Raw genomic sequence first — 23326 nt, 5'->3', positions numbered from 1 at the left:
GACGGTTTGATATTCAGTAAAAATAACAACAAAGTGTTTTGGTCTCCAACTCTCACTGTTGGATCGTTTGTAGCGTCGGTTCTTGTGTGGCTGCTTACGCATAGTCATTTCTCTGGCGACGTCGCTTGTGTTTTATTCCTCTTTGTGCGATATCCGTTGTTGGGTCGGCACAGTGGGGTAAAACAGTAAAAAATTCTGAATTTTCGTAATTTATTGTAGAAATTATTTTTAGATAATTTTAAGAAATATTTTTGATTGGTAGTAGGGTTTTTGGAATTTTTGCACAAATTCACCCTACATTCGGCATTCTTTGCAGAAACATTTAGCAACAAATATTTGTGAAAATTTATCGTTTTTTGGCTAGTTTTGCAAAATTTGTAAATATTATTTAACGTTTGCAACTCTACGTAGGGCTTTTGGAATTTTGGACAAATTCACCCTACATTCGGCATTCATTGCACATATTCCAGCAAAATATATTCGTTGAAAGTATTCGTTTGTGGATATTTTCTTCAATTCTTTGGGCAATTCATTTGTAGTTGTTAGTACTATTTGCGATTTTCCGTAGGGTTTGGGTATTTTTTTTGAAGAATACACCCTACTTTCGGCATAATCTTGTAAAAATTGCCAAATTTTGCATTAAATATTTTGTACAGCTACTCAATTTGCAGCACATTTACACTATCTTTGGATAAATATCGTACTGGTGGTAAATTTTTGGAAATTTGTCATATATTTTGAAAAAAAACACCTATCATTGGCATAACCAAATCATTAATTTTCTTAATTTATTGATGTTGGAGCAATTTTAGTAACATTTGTCACATAGGAAAAAATTCTCTTAATTTCTCTCCTATTGAACAATATTTATAACTTTTTGAAGTATTTGGAAGTTTTAGTTTTGGAAATTTCTCATTTCCCTTCCTTTTGCATACCGTTTGTATTTTTTTGTCATACATTTAGAAACAAAATGTCGATCACTCCGCTCACACGTTTCACTAGAGCCGCTGACATTGTTCTGAAGAGTGTAGACTATTTTGAACAAATTGATGTCACACAGTTCACTATTTACAGCCTCGAAATTCGACTTTCTGAAATTCGAGAATTATGGGAAAAAGTTCAGAACACTTTTACTGAGTGTAAAAACTACCTCACGGCATCCGAGACTGCACAGGCTGACCTTTTTGATGTTGTTGAGGATAAATACAATAATGCATTTATTGCATACCATTGGTGTTTGACCACCATAAAAAAGCATTTCGACCGCCTTAAATCTCCAATAAGTGATAATTGTTCCCCTGCTGCGGCTCCTCAGACCTTACATCCTGAAAACTCCACTATTGCAGTTAATAATGATAATGTGACACCAACTTCAGGCTTGCTTTCGAGCGAACCTATCTTATCGGCTCCTGTGCAGTCTGCTTCTCCACCCGTTAATACTTGTTCCAAATCTCCCACTAATAACAAATCCAATCCATCCTTCCATAATCAATGTTACATGTTGCACCTCTAGATATCGAAGTCTTTGGTGGTGATTTTAGTTCGTCTTTCAGACATTGAACGTCTCTGTCATCTTAGGCAGAAGACCACCGGTGAGGCTCGAGAAAACGTTTCAACATTTCCACTCACGAATAGTAGTTTGCATTTAGCGTGGAAAGCTTTGTCAGATGCGCAAGATAATAAGCGCATAGTGGTGAACAGTCATATCAAAAACTTGTTCGATATTCCTCCACTAAAAATTGAAACTTGTTCGGGTTTGAAAAGTGTCCAAAATGGAATTAATAGTTGCCTCGCTGTAATGGCCGTCTATGACGTCGCCACGGATCAGTGGGATCCGATTATTGTGTATATGTGTTTGCAGCGCTTGCCCAAATTAATTTATCTCTGTGGGAGCAAAGCATCAAAACTAAGTCGTTGTTGCCTTCTTGGCCAGACTTAGATGCTTTCCTTATAGAGAGAATACAAACTTAGCAGTGTATTCTGAGCATACACAAAAATCCGCCCACAGAAAAGTCAAAAATAGTCCCTTCTCCTATTGCCTCAAATAAATCATTGTTATCAAAGAATGTTACTCTTCCCAGACCTGCAAAGAAATCCTTATCATCAAAGAGTGTTTCACCTCATCGCTCCTCCACTAGATCGTTGACATCCAAGCATGTTCGTACATCCAGTTCAGTCATTAAAAAGTCATTGGTACATGAGCTAAGATGTGTTGCTCCATCTACTCGGCTAAACACTTCCTGCTCCATTTGTCCTAACCAGAGGCATGGTCTTCGACTCTGCCCAAGTTTATAAAACTTTCGTTTGAGGACAAATTCTTGATTGTTAAAAAGAATGTCTCTCACTTGGCCACATAGTTAAAAATTGTCACAGTACAAATAGTTGGAAATCTTGTAAGCAAAGGCATCACAGCCTTCTCCACCGGCCACAGATTAGTAGTTTTGTTGGATCACCTTGTTCAAAACAATCACAAGTATCTACCAATCCTAAGAATCTTGAATTTTACCTGCGAGATTCGATATACAAACAAACTTTACCTCCGGCTTTTACCAAAGTCAAAAGTCGAGGTTTAAAGACCCCTCCAGCTTTTACAAAGGTCAAAAGTCGAGGTTTAAAGAACCCTCCGGCTTTTACGAAGGTCAAAATTCGAGATCTTAAGCCCTCGGAAACGCACCCACTCTCTGCAAAAAATAATTCGAATGACCAGTCTCCCAACACCATTGAAGATCACGTGCTCTTGGGAACTGCAGTAGTAAATATTGTTCACAATGGGAAAAGTTATACTGCTCGTGCTATAATAGACCCGTCTTCAAAGGCATCTATTATAAGTAAGAAACTTAAAAATGCACTTGGTATTTCAACTTGTTCTTTGACAAGTTCTACATCGCCGAGAGAAGTCTGTTCTCTTAAGTTGTCTTCTCCTAGAAACGCATCTAGAATTGTGGAGACAAAAGCGTTTGTGTTGCCTAAAATCAAGGGGAAGTTGTTCTCGTCACAATCTTTTTGTAATTTAAAGACTCGAATTCCTAATCTTGATTTAGCGGATTCTTTCGATAATAGCCCAATAGATTTGCTGCTTGGCGCTGACCTATATCCTAAGATACTCGAAGCTGAACCACCCCAAATTTTTTTGGATTCGTTGCTGGCCCAAAAGTCTATTTTCGGGTACATTTTCACCGGTTCAGTACCTCCCGCGACCGTTACATAATCTCGCACCAAAAATTGAAGTCGACCATTTATTGAAATAATGTATATCGCTTAAAATTTAAAAATATCGCATGCACTAAAGATTGAAATTGTAGACCGAATCTACCGGTAATTCGTCAAGTCGCTATGATAAAATTCGAAAATCTGCAACTATAGCTCACTTAGGAATCTGAATTTACGTTCCTTCCTAACTTATTATAAATTGATATTAAGTGCTAGGCTCGTAGTTCTAGCAAGGGGGCCGAAATGTATAAGTTCGATACGTTCCACCACAACTTTCCAATACTCGTCAATCACGGATGCTGATTGGCACACTGGCACCTCCTCTACAATTCCCTTGGCGGATACCGTAGTGAGCGGATCGCCGCTGGGTATTGGTTGTTGGCGGTAGGCTCACCTTGCTCTCATTGGAAGTAGTTGTAGTTGTAATAATATACAGACATGGGACCCTCAGCGGTCACTCAGAACCTCTGCGTTCACTTGTCTGTGTTTGCATATGTATTAGAAATAGACAAGGGATCCTCAGCGATCACTTAGAACCTCTGCGTTCACTTGTCTTTTAGAAACGAAAGCGAAAGCACACGGCCTCTGTCGCCACCCCAATTATTGAAAGTAATTTTGTTGTTTGAAAAGAAAGAGTCACAATAAAGCATAAATTATATTTAGAAAAATACTAATTTATCTTTGTTTCAAAAATGATAGTTTATTTTCCAATACCAGGCCAGGACAAACAAAAGGCAGTAGGTCGACACCACAAAAACAATCGACGACAAAAAAGTGGATACCTAACCTCAAAATGAGCTCAACTCAACGAGGGATCCTGCACTGCAACACCAGGCGAGTAAATCTTAAATCAAACTTCTTTTGTTTACCCCTTCTTCTCTAAAATTTTACTTTTCTTTTCAGGAAAACCGCGGAATTTAATTATGTTGTTCGTCGTCCGTCTGTCTGTCCGGAGTTAATAGTAACGTCTATAGGGAAGATACCAAGTCACGCTGGTGTAGCAGTGACGGCAAATCTGCGCCTCCCTCAATGGATTGGATGGGCGATGGTGTGGCTCTTTACTCCAAAAATTCTGCCAGGCTTTAATTTTTTAAGATTTTTCTTATTTTTTTTTGTATTTATTAAGTTTTGTTTTAAACTTAATTCAGTTTCGTTTTGTTTTAAACTTAATTCAGTCTTAAATCTTTTTTTTTTTTTTTTTTTTTTTGTTTAAAATTTTGTCGAACTTTAAGATGTTTATTTAGTTTTCGATTAATTCTTAAGTATACTTTAAAGTTTAGTTCTTAAATGTTCACATTTTAGCTTTTTTAATTTTATATTATGTGTTAGGATTGTTTAAAGCCTTTTAGCTTAAAAAATGTTGGTATTTGAATTATTTTTATTTATTTTGTTGAACAAATCAAATAAATAAATGCTATTCCTTTTAACTTAAGGAATTTATCGCCAAAAATGCCGGGTGTTTTTCTTCGCTAGGAGCATTCAATCTTCTTCGCTGATGAGATAAAAAAGGCCGATTTTCTTCCTAATTTTCCGCAGGAACTTTCTTTTTGTCATCTTATTTTTTCAAATTCTATGTTCTTTCCCTGCTACATGACTTTTCGTCAACTGTTATACGAGAAAAATCAGCTGTTTAAGTGTCCCATTGAATGCCAACATTCTTCTTCTTATCACAATGGTTAACCCATTTTGAGGCGCACTCACAAAACCAACTATCCTGCCGATGTTCTTATTAAAGGATAGGGGGAAAAAGTGCGACATTCGTAACAGGAATTCAAAAAAAATTAAAGTTTCTAGTTGGGCATTTAAGAAAAATATCTAAACTTGGCATCCCTAATAATCGTGATTTGGCATCCCTAACACTCATTTTCCAATTTTCCACATTAGAATTGCAATTCTGAAATGTTTTATTTACTACAGTGTAAAAACCCAAATACGACACGCTCGAACGTCGTCTTAACCTGGTATAAGAAATACGCCATGCACCAGACGCAATCATTTGGTGTAATTCCAGCTGCCAATGAATGGAATTGATGTTTATCAATGAAAACAAATGGAGTACGAGTCTATTGCAATATTTTTGGCGGCATGGAGCACGGACGGACATGAATTCGGATTTACAGAAAAGTGGAAAAAACTAAAGAAAATAATAAAATAATTAAAAATCAATAAGTGAAAGTCACGTTTGCGAATTTAGTGTGTTTAATTAAAGTGAAAATTGTTTAAAGTGCCAAAAAAAAAAAAGAATGAACTGGTTGCATACAGTGCGGGTGTATGTGCCAAAATTACAATGCAAATATTTGCAATAAAATTAATCCCAACGAATCGAAGAAAACAATGAAGATATCAAAAAAATAGTACGGAAACTATTAAATATCGTAACAAAGTGGCATTTACAAACTAAATTTTATGAATTTAATGGAATTAATTGTCTAATAAAAAAAAATAGAATGACTTCTATCAAGTGTGTGTGTGAGTGATATGTGGTGATTGAGAAAAATTGCATTCAAACTGCAACCATTCAGTGAAACGTGATTTTGGCGGAAATATTGAACTTCGAAAAACTACTATTATGATTTTCGAAGAAAAAGAATAAAAGAGAGTGAAATGAAGAAATGAAAGTAATGAAGTGAAAACATAAAAGAATGGATAATTTTGGAGAAATACAGTGAAAGTGAAAATAAACAAAATTGGAATCAAAATAAAAGAATTAAAGCGATTTTGTATCTAATGCAAATTGTAAACGAGTCGATAAATAAAAAAGCTAAGTGAAAATATGGTGAAATTTACAAAATATTTTATGATAAATTATTATAGTTGAAACTGTTATCAACTTGAATTGATCGGACGGACATAACAAAGTAACCAATGTAAAGAGAAATGTTCGAAATAAAAGTAATTTTTGCAAGATAAAGGATTTTTGCAAATTAAATTAAGAACTTAATGTGAAAAAAATAACACAAATGCGAGATAAACTGTGAAGTACTGTGAATTAACGATCCTTTTATGGAAAATAAATATCTGCGAATTTAAAATGTAAAATATAAGATTTAAACTGAAGATTAAAATAAAAATAAAGATATCATAAAATCGGATGGACATATTCGGCGCAATTAAGAACACATTTAATTATACTTTTTCCTAATTCCAGGTTACATTTCTGAATTTAAATAAATGCTTAATATTTGAACAACGAACTAATATTATTTTGTTTTTATCTTTACAGATTTGTGATTGCGGAAGCACAAATGGCCAAGGACAGTCACAATGTGACTCGTTCAGAAGTCGTAGACATAGAGTTAAAGTCAGTAAACCCGGGGAGCTTAAATTCATGTTCTGGCTTGGGACTTCTGACATCAGCTGCTATAGTCTAGAAGACTGGACGCCAATCCGAATAGTAGGAAAATAAACGGGATGCCGAACTGGTCATCATTCTACATTCTAGCCGAAACTATAGAGGAACTGCCGTTGGATCTTCAGAAATAAACGTAAGATATGTTTTTTTATTACTTTTAATTTCCCCTAGTTTTTGGTAATTTGCTCTAAAAGAAATCAGGAATTTATCAAATTCTTTACCATAAAAATTACTATTACTCACATATTTCTATAATAAATTTTAAGCAACCTAACACATTTGTATGTATGGCTTAATACTGCATTGCAGTCTATGCCTTTTACATCTATATTATTGTTATTATATTCTTTTATATATTATTTTTGCTAATTCATATTTTCTCTTCCTTTCACTTTATGGACCAAAACTCGGAGATATTTGGTTCACCCTATACCCACAACACTCATGGACCCAACTTATGCTTAAAACGCTGTCCTACAGCTTGTATAGAAATGTAACTCATCGAGGACATTGCGTAAGTATTAATTCAGGTTAGTCCTTTTATTATTACCTCTTGCATAATGCTAATAATTTTTTTTTTAATTCAGGTACTACTATCAACTATACTCAAATTGATCTTCCGTAATTCTTGGGAAATTCAGGTGAGTCTTGGAAAATTAAATTTAAGTTAAGTTAGAATTAAGCACTTCATTTTGATTATCGCTATCTACATGTTGCAAATGCTATTTACTGCCTTTTCGCTTATTGAGGTTGATCGTTGATAACCGCCAACTTATTGTTAAAACTTTATAATATCTAAACTGATCTCAGTTTGATAAAAAAAAACTAAAGACAAATCTGCTATATACGCTTGGAGTTCAGTGGCTATAAATATGCAGACGCTGAAATATGATAATTCATACCTTATGAATTACGGCCTAAAAATAACAAAAAATTAAATGTACCACAATTTAAGTATTTATTGCTTTAAATCCTTTTCGTGAAAAATGCCAATGGGGTGCCCTTTAAGATCTTCTACTTCATAAAGGCATCTCCCTACGGGCTTACTAATGCGACAATTGAAAAAATTCTTGTCAAGTTTAGCATTATAATACTTTTTAAAATCACTTTGCCTGAAACTCCTACGAAACACTTCTTGCCCTGGTACGAACTTGACTTGGCGACTTCTAAGATTTTTAATTTTTCAAGAATGCCTGGTGCAGACTATTTCTAATCTTTTCCCCAATTAGATTTAGTTTTACCGAGTTCGGAATAAGAATCGTTTCGGGGTCATTAAGGAGTTTGAGTTTCCTGGCTAATTTATAAAGGCTGGCATGGTTAATCATATTGACTCCAAAGAGCGCAAAATAAGGAGTAGTTCCGATGGAACTATGGACCGAAGATCGCAGAGAACATTCTATCTCTGAGAGATTCTGGTCCCATTCTCGGCGATCTTTAGAAATATGCCCGAATTGCTGAAAAAATTGATTGATTTACTCTCTCCGAGGCATTCGCTTGAGGAGAGTGAAAAGCGGCCTTGGTATGATTTATTCTAAAAAGCTTAACCATGTCTAAAAATTCTTTACTGACAAATTGTTTTCCATTATCGGAGACAATTACTTCAGTGGTTCCAAACTTCAACTTATCAAATGCTACCCTGGCCTCTTCCGTGAAACTGAATCTTTTTCCTTTTTTTAATGTGTCTCGAAGATGGGAGCCGCAATGGTGGCAAAGTCGGCTATAAACCTTCTATACCACCCTGCGGTACCCATAAAACTTCTCACCTGTTTTATGGTTTTCGGATATGCGAATTTTACTATAGTTTCCACCTTCGCCTGATGAGTCTTCAGTTTGCCACCACCAACAATGTATCCCAAATATCTAAGCTCTTTAAAGCAGAAGTTCGACTTGGATACATTGATGGTGAGCCCTGCTCTCGCCAAACAATCGGCTACTTGCTCTAACAACCGTAGGTGTGTATCAAAATCAGGCGAAACTACCAAAAGATCATCTAGGTAGACAAAAACTCTATCTCGTATTGCACTAGGGATCACTTTATCCATTAAACGGCATAACCTTTGGGCCGCATTAAACAGACCAAAAGGCATGACCATAAAAAGTGGTCTTCCGGGCACTGTGAATGCAGTTTTCTCTCTACTAGGCGGGTCCAAGGGTATTTGCCAAAACGCGTCCTTGAGGTCGACACCGGATATAAAATATGTGTCTCCCAACCGACTGAGCAAACCCTCTATATGCGGCAATGGATAGGCATCTTTGACCGTAAGTGTATTAAGTTTGCGAGCATCCAAACATAACCGATTTTTCTCACCCCTTCTGACTAACGTAACGGGGTGACTCCATGAACTTTCGCTCTTCTCAATTACCCCCAGGCCAAGCATCCTATCCAATTCCGCATACATGAGCTTTTGCACAGGCGGGGACACCGGATAATGTCGATCCTTCACCGGAGTTGCAGAGGCTCACCTGATGGAGGAAAACCCGTCAATCTGAGCAAAGAGGTGAAAACTACGCATAAAATCGACTCCTAGAAAAAGTTCACGATTCAGAGAAGGCACTAGATAGAAATTGATAGGTTTGTGCTGCTTATTGAAATTGACCATTGCAGCCACTTTTGCAAAGATTCGATGTGGACTACCTCTCCAAAAATCCGTTCTTTAGCCTCAGTATATTTCTTAATTCTAATGTGGAGTGGTTTAATCTCCCTCAAATTCTTTACTGCTTCTGACTTCAGTTTCTCTAAATTCATGTTCTTCAATACCACTATCTTATAACTAAGGCTATAATTATTTGATTTATCTGGGGCTAAACCGGGGTTCACCTCACCTGCCCCGTTGGAGGAGGGCCCCTATACTTGTTTCCCTGACATTTCGGACAATCTAAAACTGTTACATTCTCCTGTCCACACTTGTAGCAAAACAACTTGCGTTTCTCCCTACAATCTATCCAACTGTGTCCCACACTCCGCAATTCCAACACTTATATTTCGCCGGTGTACTAATCGCATCTACTTCCATCTCTTGTGGTATGACTTCTTCTTGCTGCCAATCAAGCTCATGTACCCTCTGAGGAACGTTATATCGCTGCTGATGTTGCCTCTGGCTCCATATCAAGTTTTCTGCCCTCTTAACTTGGCGATAAAATTCTCCTAGACTCCTTATCTGGGCTGAGAAAATCATTTGGGCTAAAGATGACTTTAAGTTACCCCACATTATCTCTACCATGTCGTGCTCTTGATAAGGCGTTTTCTGCTGGGTCCGAAGGTTCAGCACGGAATTATAAAAATCGTCGAACGTCTCATGAGGTAGTTGCCGTCTGTTCAAAATTTGCATTTGTATTTGGAACTCATTCTCATACTGCTGGTACTGGTTCAAAAGCGCCGTCTCAAGCTCGCTCCAAGAACGAAAATTGACAAATTTTCTTTGGTTCCAATACCAATCCACGGCTGGCTTGTCTAGAAGCTGGTGGAACTTCGTCAAGAAATCGTCTTCCGGGCAATTGAAATCCCTCTTCAACTGTCCAACACGAAATATGAATTCTTGGACATTCATTGTCTTCTCGGTGCCATCGAAACGGATACCCCACTTGTCCAAATTTAACCGTCCGCTGGACTCAGAGTAAAAACTGGGTGGTGGACGAAAACCATATGGATTGCCTCCTTCGGGCGGAAACTCCATGTTGTTAAAAAGTGGTGGCTATATGCAGCAAATTCGTGGGGTCCACACTGTGGTCTTTGTACTGGTGTTGGTTCCGATAAATTAGGTTGTGGTGATGGTTGTGTTACTTGACCAGCTGCTAAGGCACTGGGAATGGATGCTTGGCTGGGTATCTGCCCTTGGGCATAATTTGGTGCTGTATAACCTGCTAGATGTGGCCGATATGATGGTATGACATTAGGAACTCCTGGTAGACCCCGTACTCCCTCGCGCAATTCGACTAAGCCGACTGCAGTGTTAATAATTTCTAGTACTCCGGTACTGACTGCTGGCTGACCCGTGGGCACACCGGGTGCTAAAGCTGGCTGTTGCAATCCAGTCAACACGCTGTAATTCGCGGAATGGACACTTCCATGTGACCAGAACGACGTGTTGAAAGAATTTGCGGCGTCTTGCAAAACTGACGGTATTGGAGGTGCTGTAGAAGAACTAGTAGGCATTGGTCCAGGCGTTGTAGTTGACACCGTATGCGTCGTTATCGGGACACTTCGAGTATAAGTAGTAGCTGAAACAGTAGGAGCGGCCGTGACAACCGTACTGGCGACTACACTATTCTGGCCTAAAATTGGCCTGTCAGTTGAGTCCCTATTTGTAGACCTAGTGCTGGGCATATTCCACTCTGTTGTTTCCCAGCCACTTCTAAAACCAAATTCTTCAAAACTAAAAAAAAATAAACTTGTGCCAAAAACTTCACTCAAATGAAAACAAAACTTCAAGGTATTTCTATGGAATTCAGGCAATACCTTGAGTTTGAAAAATACTTATAGAACTTAAAGTACCAGTTTCAAATTTATTAAACTTAATTTCCAATTTCATAAAATGTAATTCAATTTAATTTTTAACACACTGCAAGCCGAATTTGACTGAAATAATAAATAAATACCAAAGGCAGGTGGTGGGATAAAAGGTAAATTTAAAGGTAAGTGAAGGTCAAATATACTGTTTCTAAAGGAATACCAATTTTAAACTGTTTTAAAATATTTTCTACAGGGTTTCGGTGAGTTCTACTGGAAAAAAATGAAGAATTTAATTGGAATATGGAATAGGCGGCTTTCCCCAGACCTTCCTAAGAAATTCCATGACAATACGGCCCCTGGTCAAAAACCAAGATTGTCGCAGGGCCAATGGAAACTCAGGTATGTCTCCGGTCCCCTACCTAATTCCGGGTACTGAGATTGCATAACAAAGGACATACTACTAACCTAAACCTACAAATTCAATTGAGACTAACAATTCACATTCGTGTAGCAGCGCGTCACCTGCCATTTTATAGGCTGCATGACCGGGCCTCCACAAATGAGAACTGTTCGTCCAGACGAAGTTGTTATCTAAAATTTTAACTGTAGATAAATATGAAACAAAATTAATAATGCTAGTGCTATTAGACGTTAATGCAAATTAGAACGAATAAGCCACTAGAAAGGAACAAGTTTCATATTTGTTTTTGAAAAATAAATGATGTCCTCTGGAGTCTTCGACGAAGTCTCGCGCCAAGGACTCTTAATGTAACCTAAACGGGTCTCATTGAAGATGTACGGAAAACACATTTATACACTATCACTAAAAACTAACGACATGTTTCAGGCCCCACGTTCTGGGCGCCATTTTGTACTGACCGTTTTCCGAGGATGACGAAAAATTGCAATATTGGGCTTTAAGTGACGTTGCCGGTATGCTGGCGTTTAGCGCGGCTGTGGCTCGTCGGGTGAGGGGTGGTTCTTGCCACTTGAAGACCTTTTCGGTTGAACAAAAAAAATATATCAAACCGGGCTTGCACGAATATCTAAAAGGGGAATATTAAAAGAAGCCTGAAACATGCCAAAAGAGAAAAAAACTACACTTGCCTACCAAAAAAAACTCAATCTCAAACTCGCCTTAACCTAATTCTATCTCCGGAGACAGCTCTCTTGGCGGCTGTCCGACTAAGAGATAGCCCTCCCACCGAGAACACCTCTCACCATGACGTCGCTACTCCCAGACGTCCCAAATTTGCCCTTCACTTACCTCCGTTTATACCATCCCTACCACCTTAATGGCCTTAAGCCAACGACATCATTTTCATTTGGAGGTATACAATTTTATTAAATCCATTGTAGTCAGATATCCTTACCTTAATACCAATTAATGAAAAGAAGCAGGAAACGTAATTATCAATTCAAAAAGAAAAGAATTTAATTCCAAATCTAAGCTACTTCTCCTTCTTTTTCCTTTTCAGGGTTCGATGGCGGGTATCAAGAGCTAGGACCACTGATGGCAGCTAATGGACAAGGTTCTTCCCAAGGAGTAAGTATTAGTCATATTAGTGTATGAAGATTAGCTTTATAACTACATTCCCGGTTCAAGATTAAAAAAAATTATAATTTATTTTCCAATTCCAGGCCAGGATAAACAGAAGGCAGTAGGTCGACACCACAAAAACAATCGACGAGAAAAAAGTGGATACCAAACGATACTCAACGAGGGATCCTGCACTGCAACACCAGGCGAGTAAATCTTAAATCAAACTTCTTTTGTTTACCCCTTCTTCTCTAAAAATTTTACTTTTCTTTTCAGGAAAACCGCGGAATTTAATTATGTTGCTTCGTCGTCCGTCTGTCTGTCCGGAGTTAATAGTAACGTCTATAGGGAAGATACCAAGTCACGCTGGTGTAGCAGTGACGGCAATTCTGCGCCTCCCTCAATGGATTGGATGGGCGATGGTGTGTCTCCTTACTCCAAAAATTCTGCCAGGCTTTAATTTTTTAAGAGGCTAAATACGTTGCTATGCAATGCCATGAGAACATACACTAATTACGAGGCAATCTTGGCCCTCATCCATGACTTCGTTACATATCTGACAAACCGTGGAATAATTAGCCGTGGTGGCAACTGCACTAGGTTCCTCTAATGGAGGTGACCGAGAAGACTCTGCCATTATTTCAAAGTCGTTATGGAATTATACTCAACTCTGAATGACGACTCAAAAATAATGATATTACTATTGGGGATTTACGAAATTTTGATTTATCCATTTAGACCACCGAAAAGATGGTGAAAATGTACAAACCTATTAAATTGTTGTTTTCCTTAAAAAAAAAATCAAAATGTCTTTGTTACAAAGTAAGAAAACAATAGAAACAAACTAGCGGAATATAATCAACGGAAATTGTTTTATATGCTTTTAACAATGCAATGAAAAATACTGACGTTCTTGCAAATAAATGGGGATAATAGAGTAAGAGTGCATCGACCAATTAAATTATCAAAACTGGACTATGGAGTGATGGATACATTTGATATTCTTAACTATTCGGAGACACCATCTAAAAGAATCCTCTATTCCTAGTTCTTACTATTGCTGACCTTTGGTCATTTGATGGCACGAGCAATCAAATGAAGTTCCGAAAACCCCTCAGGTGATGGTATCTAAGTCAACGACTATCTAATAAATGTTAAATGTATACAACACTTTATGAGAGATAAATGTTCAAATATAACGTTCTAAACGATCCTGAAAAGGCTTTCTGGATCTTAACGGTCGGCTTAATTTGAGTTAATTCCAATCGCTGAGTATCCAGTTGCGTCCTGAAAACTATTCTCAATCGAATTTTCCGATATAAGAGGACCTTTAAACGTCTCACGAAAAAGAACTCTAGAGGTGAAGAAAAAAGTTAGAGCTAAAAGGACAAGGTTGTTACCTTTTTCGGCCCCACTTTTGGCGCCAAATTCTGTAATGGCCACGAACTGAATTCGTAGAATACAAAGTTTTAAATAATCGAGGCATTCTGGATATTGGAGTGAGGTAGGACGGCGGGAGCATTTTATTCCCTAGCTTCAGTCGGGGTTCTTGTCCTTCTCGAAACCAAATCATGTTTCCATTACGTCCTTATTTTAGACTCCTCGGTTTAGTTACGTTATTGAAAAAAATGTATATCGAAAATTGTAAAGTATTAAAAATGAATTTAAAATAATAAATAAAACCCCCAAAGAATAATACCAAAATTGTACACTGAAATTTATTATATAAGTCGATGCCTGTTGTTGAAATGTACTTTTTTTTTTTTTTTTTTTTTTTTTTGTTTCCTAACGTTTATAGTAAAAGGTTTTAGATATTTTTGTTGGGGGAACGAACCCTCACTTAAATAAGTAGAATATTATTGTGTACATAGATTTAAATTTAGTTTTAAAATATGAAATAAGTGTTAAAAAAGTATTACTGAAAACATGCAAAATGCTGTTAAGCCGAGATTAAAAGTTGCCTTTAGATCTGATAGTTGTTTTAGAGCACAGACATTATTTTGGTACTTTTTGTCCAAGTATTCTGTTTTTTGACTACGGTGGGTAATAATTTTTTTTTTTTTGTAAATTTTTATAGAAACATGCGATTTTTCCGTGGAAATATTTCCTTTCCTTGAATAGTTTAGAACAATATGACCAAGTAGAAGAATTAAGCTTTCCAGATAAACTTGCAGATTTAAAAAAACTGATGCAATTGTAGAGGTCTATATTTCATTTTACATAGAATAATCCGGTTAAGGTATCTGTTTTGCTGGCAATTGAATGTGGCTTGCGGATGAAAATAATGCGTAGTCTTTCGTATTGTGCCTTGAATAGAAAGGCAGTTACGGGTCCAAATTCTAGGTGTTGATTTATCTGGAACAAAGATGGTTTCGTCCAATATTTAGTACTCGAGCTCTCCTGTTGCTTAGTGGCGGAGGGAATTGAAGCAGTTATTTTTACTGGTTAGCCTTTTGCGTAGCCTTCAGTGTCTATGCTGGATTTTTCGCACCTATTTGGAAAATTTCACTTAAAATGAACAGCAAGGCTAATGGTATGGTGGGGTATAGCTGAATATGGCTGCAAAAATTATTCCAGGAATTTCAGAAATTTTCCACCGTTTGTGAAACTTCTGTTGGATATCAGTATTGCGAGTTTAGGAACGTGATAAATCAATCTGAAGTGTATATTTGTATTAAAATATGGATAAAAATCAAAAGAAAGGGACTAGTTTATACAGACTATTGATAATATTTTATTCTCATATAAATGATGGCTTTGAAAATGTGGATTTATATTTTTCGTTAAAAGTTGATGTTAACTTCTGCGAGGTTCAAAACGAAAGGACTTTACCTTTACTTTACCTTATTTCGAGTGAAGTGAGTGGGGTCCAAAGCAGAATGTCAAATCTGCTGGAACGATTGTTGTTGATATCGAAATATACTATGTTGTAAGAGTTCAGAGGTCGCTGTTTAATTTGGGTTTGTCAAATAAAAACTTGTTGAGAAAAAAATATATATATTTTTAAGATTGCTAGGGTCTGGAACAAGATAAATTACGATTTCCACCTTGTAGATGAAGGGGTTTTTTTTTAAGTACAATATAGACTTTTTTTCCAGGGTACGTCAGTTGTCAAGAGGTACTGTACAGTCCATCCGATACTTGTCTCTTTGAAACCTTGCAAGTTATCGACTGACCTCACTGATCAAAACAAAAACGAGAAAGTAAGTGTAAATTGTAGAATCAGTAAAATGCAAAAGATATATGAATCCATTTATGTCTAAAATTGCTATTTCCAGAGCGTAGTAATTAGGAGAAGACAATATTTTTTTGATTTTTTTAAAGACTGGTGAGTAAGCAGCATTTTATTAAAAGAAGGCGTGACAATGATATGATTTGCATATGCCTAAAGGAATCTCAATACTAATAACTAAACCAAGAAGGAAAAAATAGAAAACTGGAATTTCATAGGACATTTGAAAGACATGGAATATTGTGAAGGAGTTTATTGAAAATTGAAAAATATTCTATCTTAAAATGCATATCAAAAGAGAATTAAGTAAATATACTTTTCGTATAGTTGGATTTACGAAATGGATGTTAGGAGGGCATGCTCCTAAAATCGTCCACTACACGTTTCGACGAACACCTTAAAAAATACGGAAAGTGGACACCAAAGGGAATTGAAGCCGTAAACATTTTGAATCCTTGAATGTAAATGCCTTATTTTTCGAGATCTGAAAATATTTAATATTAATGGAATACATGATCAAGATCCATTTTTGATGGCCAATCCAAATATCTGTACCAAAATTAGGAAGTGGCCACCAAAAAATTGACTTGACTAACTCAATTTCCTTTCAGGCCATTTTTCCGAATTTTTGAAGTCGTGCTTCTTAGCGGTATACATAATCGGACTGGCTATAAAAAATAGATCTAAAAGGTGATTTTCTTTAGTCTCTGAATACATTTTGATCTCGAAAATTATGGCATCTAAATTCAAGTATTAAAAATTTTGGTAAAGTCAATTTTCGTTGGTGTCTACTTTCCGATTTTTTGGAGGCTTCCTTTAAACGGTAAGCATATTCGGATTGGCTATTGAAAATAGATCTCGACAATCTATTCCGTTAATCCCCAAATACTTTCAGATCTTGAAAAAATTTGGCATTTTAATTCGGGTATGGAAAAAGTTCACGACCTTTTGAACGTGTGCGTCCATATGGTATGCATATTCGAATTGGCCATGTAAAATAGATTTAGACCGTGTCTTTCGATAGTCTATAACGGTTTTCGGAACTAAATATAATATGGTATTTAAATTTAAGTATTAAAAATTTTTGACTAAGATAATTTTCTTTCGAGCCATTTTCCAGACTTTTTGAAAGTGTATCCAAATGATATGCATATTCGGACTAGCCTTTGAAAATGGATCTAGACAGTGTAATCAGTTATTCTCGAAATATAGTAAGATCTCCAACAATATTGCATTGAAATGCGTTTGGCGTACCTTTCTGTCTTTTTGGTAGCGCAAAGTGGCCATCAAATATGGTTCTAGACCATGCATTTCCACAATCAATAACATTTTTCAGAACTACATAAAATATGGCATTTTACATTAAACGTTCATAATTTTAAATAAGTCAATTTTTTTTTCGGGCCAACGTCCATACCTTTTTGGGAAGTGCGAACAAAGGGAAATTTGAAATTTTTGGCTAAGTCAATGTTCTTTGATGTACACTTCTAGACTTTTTGGAGACTTGGGTCCAAATGATGTGTCTATTTGTATTGGCCATAGAGAATATATAAAGGGTGTTTTATAAGCCCGATAGAACTTGAAATTGTAAAAAATAATCAATTTAATCAATTTTTTTTATTCGAAACATGAATAAGTGACATTAACATATGAAAATGATTTCTGGCATATGGGCACCGCGGATGTTCTTGACAAAGTGCGTTCTAGACGTCCAATTTTCGGCCCCTTTTTCGAGCTAATTTTTTGTGTTACTTTTTACAATTTAAAGTTCTATCTAGCTTAAAAAAAATAACCTATATAAACCACGTATTTCGATAATCGTTAAAGATTTTCAGAACTTTAAAAATATGGAATTTAATTTGACGTTTGCAAAACTTTGATTAAGTCAATTTTCTTTCCAGCCAACTTCTAGCTCGAAGATTTTTTCCTTTACGTTACACAGATGATCCCTGTCATCTAAAGAAATGCATTAAATAAATATATAAATATATACCACTTACCACACTAAGATAATTTGAGCCAAATAGGATGCACCTTTATATTTTACTGTGCAATCCGTTTCGGATATCTGTTGAATGGTTTTTGAGTTAATTGCATACATATGTTCGTCGACAAATTTTACCAAGGTAAACATGGTGTTGCTGAAGTGGGGTGTACTAAAAAATTTAATTAGTTATTCTAAGCTAAAGAAATATATGTGTATTGCCAAATTCTAAAGCAAAATTTAAAATTTCGTCTTTTAACACTAGCTCTTGCTCCTTTTGTAAAAATAACAGTACATAACAGTACTTTAAATAGAATGACGCCAAATAGTAACGGGATTTGTCTTAAACCGTTAAGTTTTTACTTCACAACTTTACGTATATGGCTATCTCTCTTTTTCCAAAGCAATCATAATGGCTAGCTTAAATTTGTCTATTCTTGTAGTTTGGAGTACAGAAATTGCATGAAAAATGTCAAAAATCGATTAAAACTTCATCGAGTTTGCACTGTTCCATGCATATATAAAATGATACATATAAAACTCAAAAGCAGAATTCTCTGGAATTTATTTATTAATTATGCTGGACTACACCTAATGTTGTTACTCATTTAATTCACGAATATGTATTAAAGAGCTCAACACTTGTATTTTATATCTATTATTTTATACGTGTGTGGCTGAAATATTACAATATTTACAAAATTAACAGGGCGTTGATCCCCTTTTTATCACAAAAATATATATTTTAACCACGGCTATTGGGAAAAAACACTTACAAAAAATTGGGGGGTCGGGTGTAAACTCATCTCGTTCCAAGATCAATGTATGTAAATTAAATTACTTACCTTCAAAATTTCATTGACTTTCGGGTGCAATACATAGTTCATCTAAAAATTAAAAGGCCTCGTTATATTTCACAATCAGGCTATCCTCCGAAAACTTTCAGAATTACTTATATAGTATAAGAATACGGTTTTCACTTTCTTTGTGGCTTCACTTTAAATGGCTATTACAATTTATCCGACGGAACTTTTTCTATACAATTATTACTTCCCGAACGTCAAAAAATATGTGAATATATTATTTGTCAGGAAAAAAGTAATTATGAAAGAAAATATATAAAATCTTAGCACACACTTTTATTAAGACGCGAATGAAAAGTTACATACTAAAATAATAAAGAGACTTCATACGAAAGACGAGTCTGTTTTCTATAACCTCCACCATACTATGGAGGGTATATAAGGTTTGTCATTCCGTTTGTAACTCCTCGAAATACTCCTGTTAGACTCCACAAAGTATGTATATTCTGGATCAGCGTATTCTAAATTGATTTATGGATGTCCGTCTGTTGTAAACACGCTATCTTTCGCATTTGAAGTTCGCAATAGGTTCTACAGCATATAACACAAAATTGCACATTGAGGTCCACGTCTTCGTTTAGCACCCATATAACGGTACCTCCCGATATTCGGTATTTTGATGATTTAAGCGACATTATTAATTATTCGTAGTTGATATTAAAGCCTTTGACAAAAAACTACCTATGCAGGTCCACGTCTCCGTGTAGCCCCCATATAACAGGGCCTCCCGATATTCGAAATATCCATAATTTTAACCACATTTATCAATGGAATTACCTGAAATTCTACACAAGGAGTTCTTTGTGAGTACTTTACTTTTTGACTTTTGAAGAAAATACAGTTGCTCTTTTTTCTGCATTTTAGTTCATAATTCAAGTCATCTTCTTGAAATTTTTATTTAGCAGCGTTAATTTCGATTTGTTAGTATTGGTTTTTTATGGCTTGTATAATGATATGGACCTGGCGTATTTGGATTGTACGAGGCGTCGAATTTTAGGCAAACGCTGTAAAGCACAAAAGCCTAACTTTTTATACCCTCCATTACTATGTTGATCAACGAAAAAGGAGAAAGGACATACCGACATACTCAAATATCAAGTTTCAGCTAATTTGGTTGAATATTATTGACCAACATTTTTTATAAGTATCTATTCTCCTAATTAACATCAATTTTTGCATACATAATGCCATGGTACAATAATTTACAAGGTAGGGTAAGCTTATGAAATCAATGAAAAACCACTCCGAATCTAGATTATTGTTTCTTCGATGTTAATAATACCAAATGCAACTAGTTATGTTGTTTATTTTCCATTTTCCCCAGTTTTTAATTCGAGAAAAAATCTTGAAAAATGAGTGGAACACGGAGTATTTATTCCACTGTCCAGTTGGTTACGTGATTACAGTTTACTTTCATCCCACTTGTATGAGGTTTATATGGTGGAATTGAGAAGGTAAATGCATTTCAAATAAGCATTTCCATCTCTGCATTTTCTGTAACTCGATCATTAGAAATATTCAAAAACAACATAAAATCAATAAAAGAAGATCTATTGTCCTCTGTGTCATATTCCGTTCAAATAAAAAAATGTCTCATCTGAGTTATTGAGTTTATATTTGTGTTTGAAACGAAACTTACAATAGTTATTTAACATTAAAATGCTAAATGGACAATGTAGAAAAAAAAAAAAACTTGGAAAAGTTGTAAATTATTGCAGGTTCTGGAAAAGAGCAAATGTTTATAACATTGAGCTGAATACATACAGATATAAAAAGTAGGCATATATGTTTTGGCATGTAATCAGCACTCGATTGAGATAAGTAGTAGTGTAATTCCAAACAACCGAGTGTTAGGTAACCAAATCGTCCTCATTGTCTTTGTTTTGAATACGTTTGAGCAAATGATCGAAGAGAACAAAAACACGGGACACAACGCATATTTGTTTATTCATAATTTGAACTAAACATAGTGTTTACGCAAGAAATATTAAATTAATTTATTTGCATTGTTTGGAAATGCCCCTCTTTTTTGTCGTTCTAATTTCATTGTGTTTGATTTTGCATACTCGTTAGAAAACTGCCTACTCCTTATTGTTACACCATTGAACTGTCAACTAGCAGTTTTCTAACGAGTATTGGTTTGCGCCGACGCCACCTTTCGGCATTATTCTTTTTCGTATCGATCGATCGTAACACAGGTAACCTGTTTGCTAATTTTCCCCTTTTTTCTTATCTATTATTTTTATTTATCAATAAAGCGACTGCTTTCTTTGAATTTTGAAACTAAAACTATTTGTGTTTTTTATTTCTTTTTTTCCCTTTATTTATCGGAGCGCAATTTCGGCGCATTTACATTTTGGTCCTTCGAGCCGGATGCGAGCCTTTGGAAATATTCTAATTGGTTTTCGTTCCCTTTATATTTTCGCAGCCTTCATCATCATCGTTAACATCATAATCATCCTCATCAACACCATCCCCATCATCATCTATAAACATAAACAAAACATCAGGTAGGTGCAGTGTTTTTATTTATTTGTGAGCTCGCGATTCAAAAAAAAAAAAAATAAGTAAATAAAATAATAACAAAAATCAAAAGTGTCCAAAGTCCAAAAGCATTTCGTTTTACAACAACAAACGGCCGCTTTACAACGCACCGCGCATTCCTTTTGTTTCGTCACATCGTTTTTTTTTTTTCGGTTCAAAGAAATTATTATTGAACAGTGAAAACAAGTGAAAATAGATATTTGCTGCAAAAAATAATCTGTAGAAAAAGTGGTTAAAATTTGTTAAAAAAGTGCATTTTTTTCTTTTTGTAAACAGTGGTAAAATTATTAATAAAATTTAAATAACTATTGGTGCATAATTTGGATAATTTTATTAATGAAAAATCTATTTAATTTACAATATTAGAACATTCATTATTCATTGTCGATTACCACTGTGTAAAAGTGCATAACAATAAGAAAAAACCACCACCAAATTGCTAATTATCATTGCTTGTAATATTCCCTTTGTTTCGCTGTTCAATAATACATAATTATATTCACATACATACGCGTGTGACATATTTACGTTGAGCGGTCAATCGTCTCGTCATCACACAGCATACACACACGCGCCTCACATACATATTTTCGAAATTGATCTTTTTATTTTTTCGTTTTTTCTTTTGTTTGCGTGTACCCTACACTAATCGGGTTGGTCAATAGTGACTGGTCAACACATTGGGAACAAAGGAAAATATTTTTTGATTATTGTATTGTGGCGTGTGTATAATCACATTTTAAGGTAATTTTGGACATTTTAATTTATCGTGTACCCTACAGTCCGCATATATAAAATTTTTATTCGGTTTGTAAAAATTATTATTTTTATTGTAGTTAGACATAAAAATAGTAATTTTTTGCCGTTTTTAATAAAAATAGTTGAAAAAATAATTATTTCTATATATTTTATCGAATATTTTTGCAATTATTACCTTGGTTTATTAATATTATTTTAAATATTTGGTGATTTTTTGGCTTTTTTTACATATTTTTGTGGATTTCGTCGCTTTTTTTTTATAAAGGGAAAATAAATATTTTGTGCAAAATTTTGAAACTTTTCGCTAATTTGGTTGTCCTTTTCGCTTTTCGGATTGATTTTTCGGATATTTTGGAATTATTTGCTGGGTTTTTGGAATTATTTATTTGACTTTTTAGATTTTCTTGTCGAATTTTCGAACTTTTTTGAATTTTTCGTTGTCGGGCTTAATTATTTGGTTAACTTTTTCGATTTTCTAATCGAATTTTTTGGTTTTTTGGAATATTTTGTTGGTTAAGCTTAATTATTTGGCTGATTTTTCTTATTTTTTAATCGAATTTCGGATTTTTTGTAAAGGAATTTATATTATTGCAAGCCTTACAAGGATTTATCGTTTCGTTCATTGGAATATTCACTTTTTTCCAATTTTTGGGTTCATCAAAAGAATTTTTTTGGATATTTTGTTCGGTTTATTTGTCGTTTCGTGTGAATTTATATTATTCGCAGCATCATGGCTCTAAATCCTCTCAAGAATTTCACTAGAGTTTCCGATAATATGGTCAAGTTTTGTGCTAAAATTAAAGACGCGAAAGAAGAAGACTTAGATGTTTTCATTTTAGAAGTAAAAAGTGCCGAGTTAAATAAAAAATGGGTTGACTTAGAAAGTTCCTTTGGAAAATGTCTCGACTATTTATCGACTGCCGAGGATACGACTGCTGAAGACATTGTGGTTGTCGATGGGAAATATGAGGTTGTTCATGACTTATATATGGAGTGTGTCGCGCTCATTAATAAATATTTGCATAAATTCCGGCGATCTCGAAAATCATCATTAAGCTCATCTTTTAGTTCAGTGGTTTCTTTAAATCAGGATCCCTCTGATATTCCTAAGGATGACCAGACCCCGTCTGGAATTCCAAAGGAAGTCCAGGGCAGAAACTTAGATTTAAATAAAACGAACTCGTCTACCCACACTGCTCGGAATGTGGGTACGCAGGCTTCTAGCTCCGCAATATCTAATATTGGGAATCCTAGGGATAGCTCGAGTTTTGCTATTGATCCGCCGAATTTTGATATGGTCCACAATCTTGCGTTACCTCCATGCGATACTGATGTCTTCGAAGGTGATTTTCTCTCCTGGCCAACGTTTAGAGATCTTTTTAGCGCGGTTTA

General features: G+C 35.3%; 1 long non-coding RNA gene across 4 annotated transcripts; it reads left to right on the top strand.

The window, feature by feature from the left end:
• Positions 1-5136: 5136 nt before the first annotated feature.
• On the top strand, positions 5137-14260 carry LOC131803520 (uncharacterized). 4 transcript variants are annotated; one of them, XR_009342631.1, is made up of 8 exons: positions 5137-5986; positions 6434-7092; positions 7150-7203; positions 11129-11194; positions 11266-11411; positions 12491-12558; positions 12654-12762; positions 12829-14260. It is a non-coding gene; the product is annotated as an uncharacterized LOC131803520 (long non-coding RNA). The 4 variants fall into 4 exon arrangements; XR_009342630.1 differs by lacking the exon at positions 5137-5986 and adding an exon at positions 6012-6243; XR_009342629.1 differs by lacking the exon at positions 5137-5986 and adding an exon at positions 6012-6358 and having other exon boundaries at positions 6434-7076.
• Positions 14261-23326: the final 9066 nt, after the last annotated feature.

The sequence above is a fragment of the Musca domestica genome, unplaced genomic scaffold (assembly GCF_030504385.1).
Source record: "Musca domestica strain aabys unplaced genomic scaffold, Musca_domestica.polishedcontigs.V.1.1 30, whole genome shotgun sequence".
Taxonomy (NCBI): domain Eukaryota; kingdom Metazoa; phylum Arthropoda; class Insecta; order Diptera; family Muscidae; genus Musca; species Musca domestica.
The sequence above is the reverse complement of the archived record's forward strand: the minus strand, read 5'-3'. Positions and strand labels throughout refer to the sequence as shown.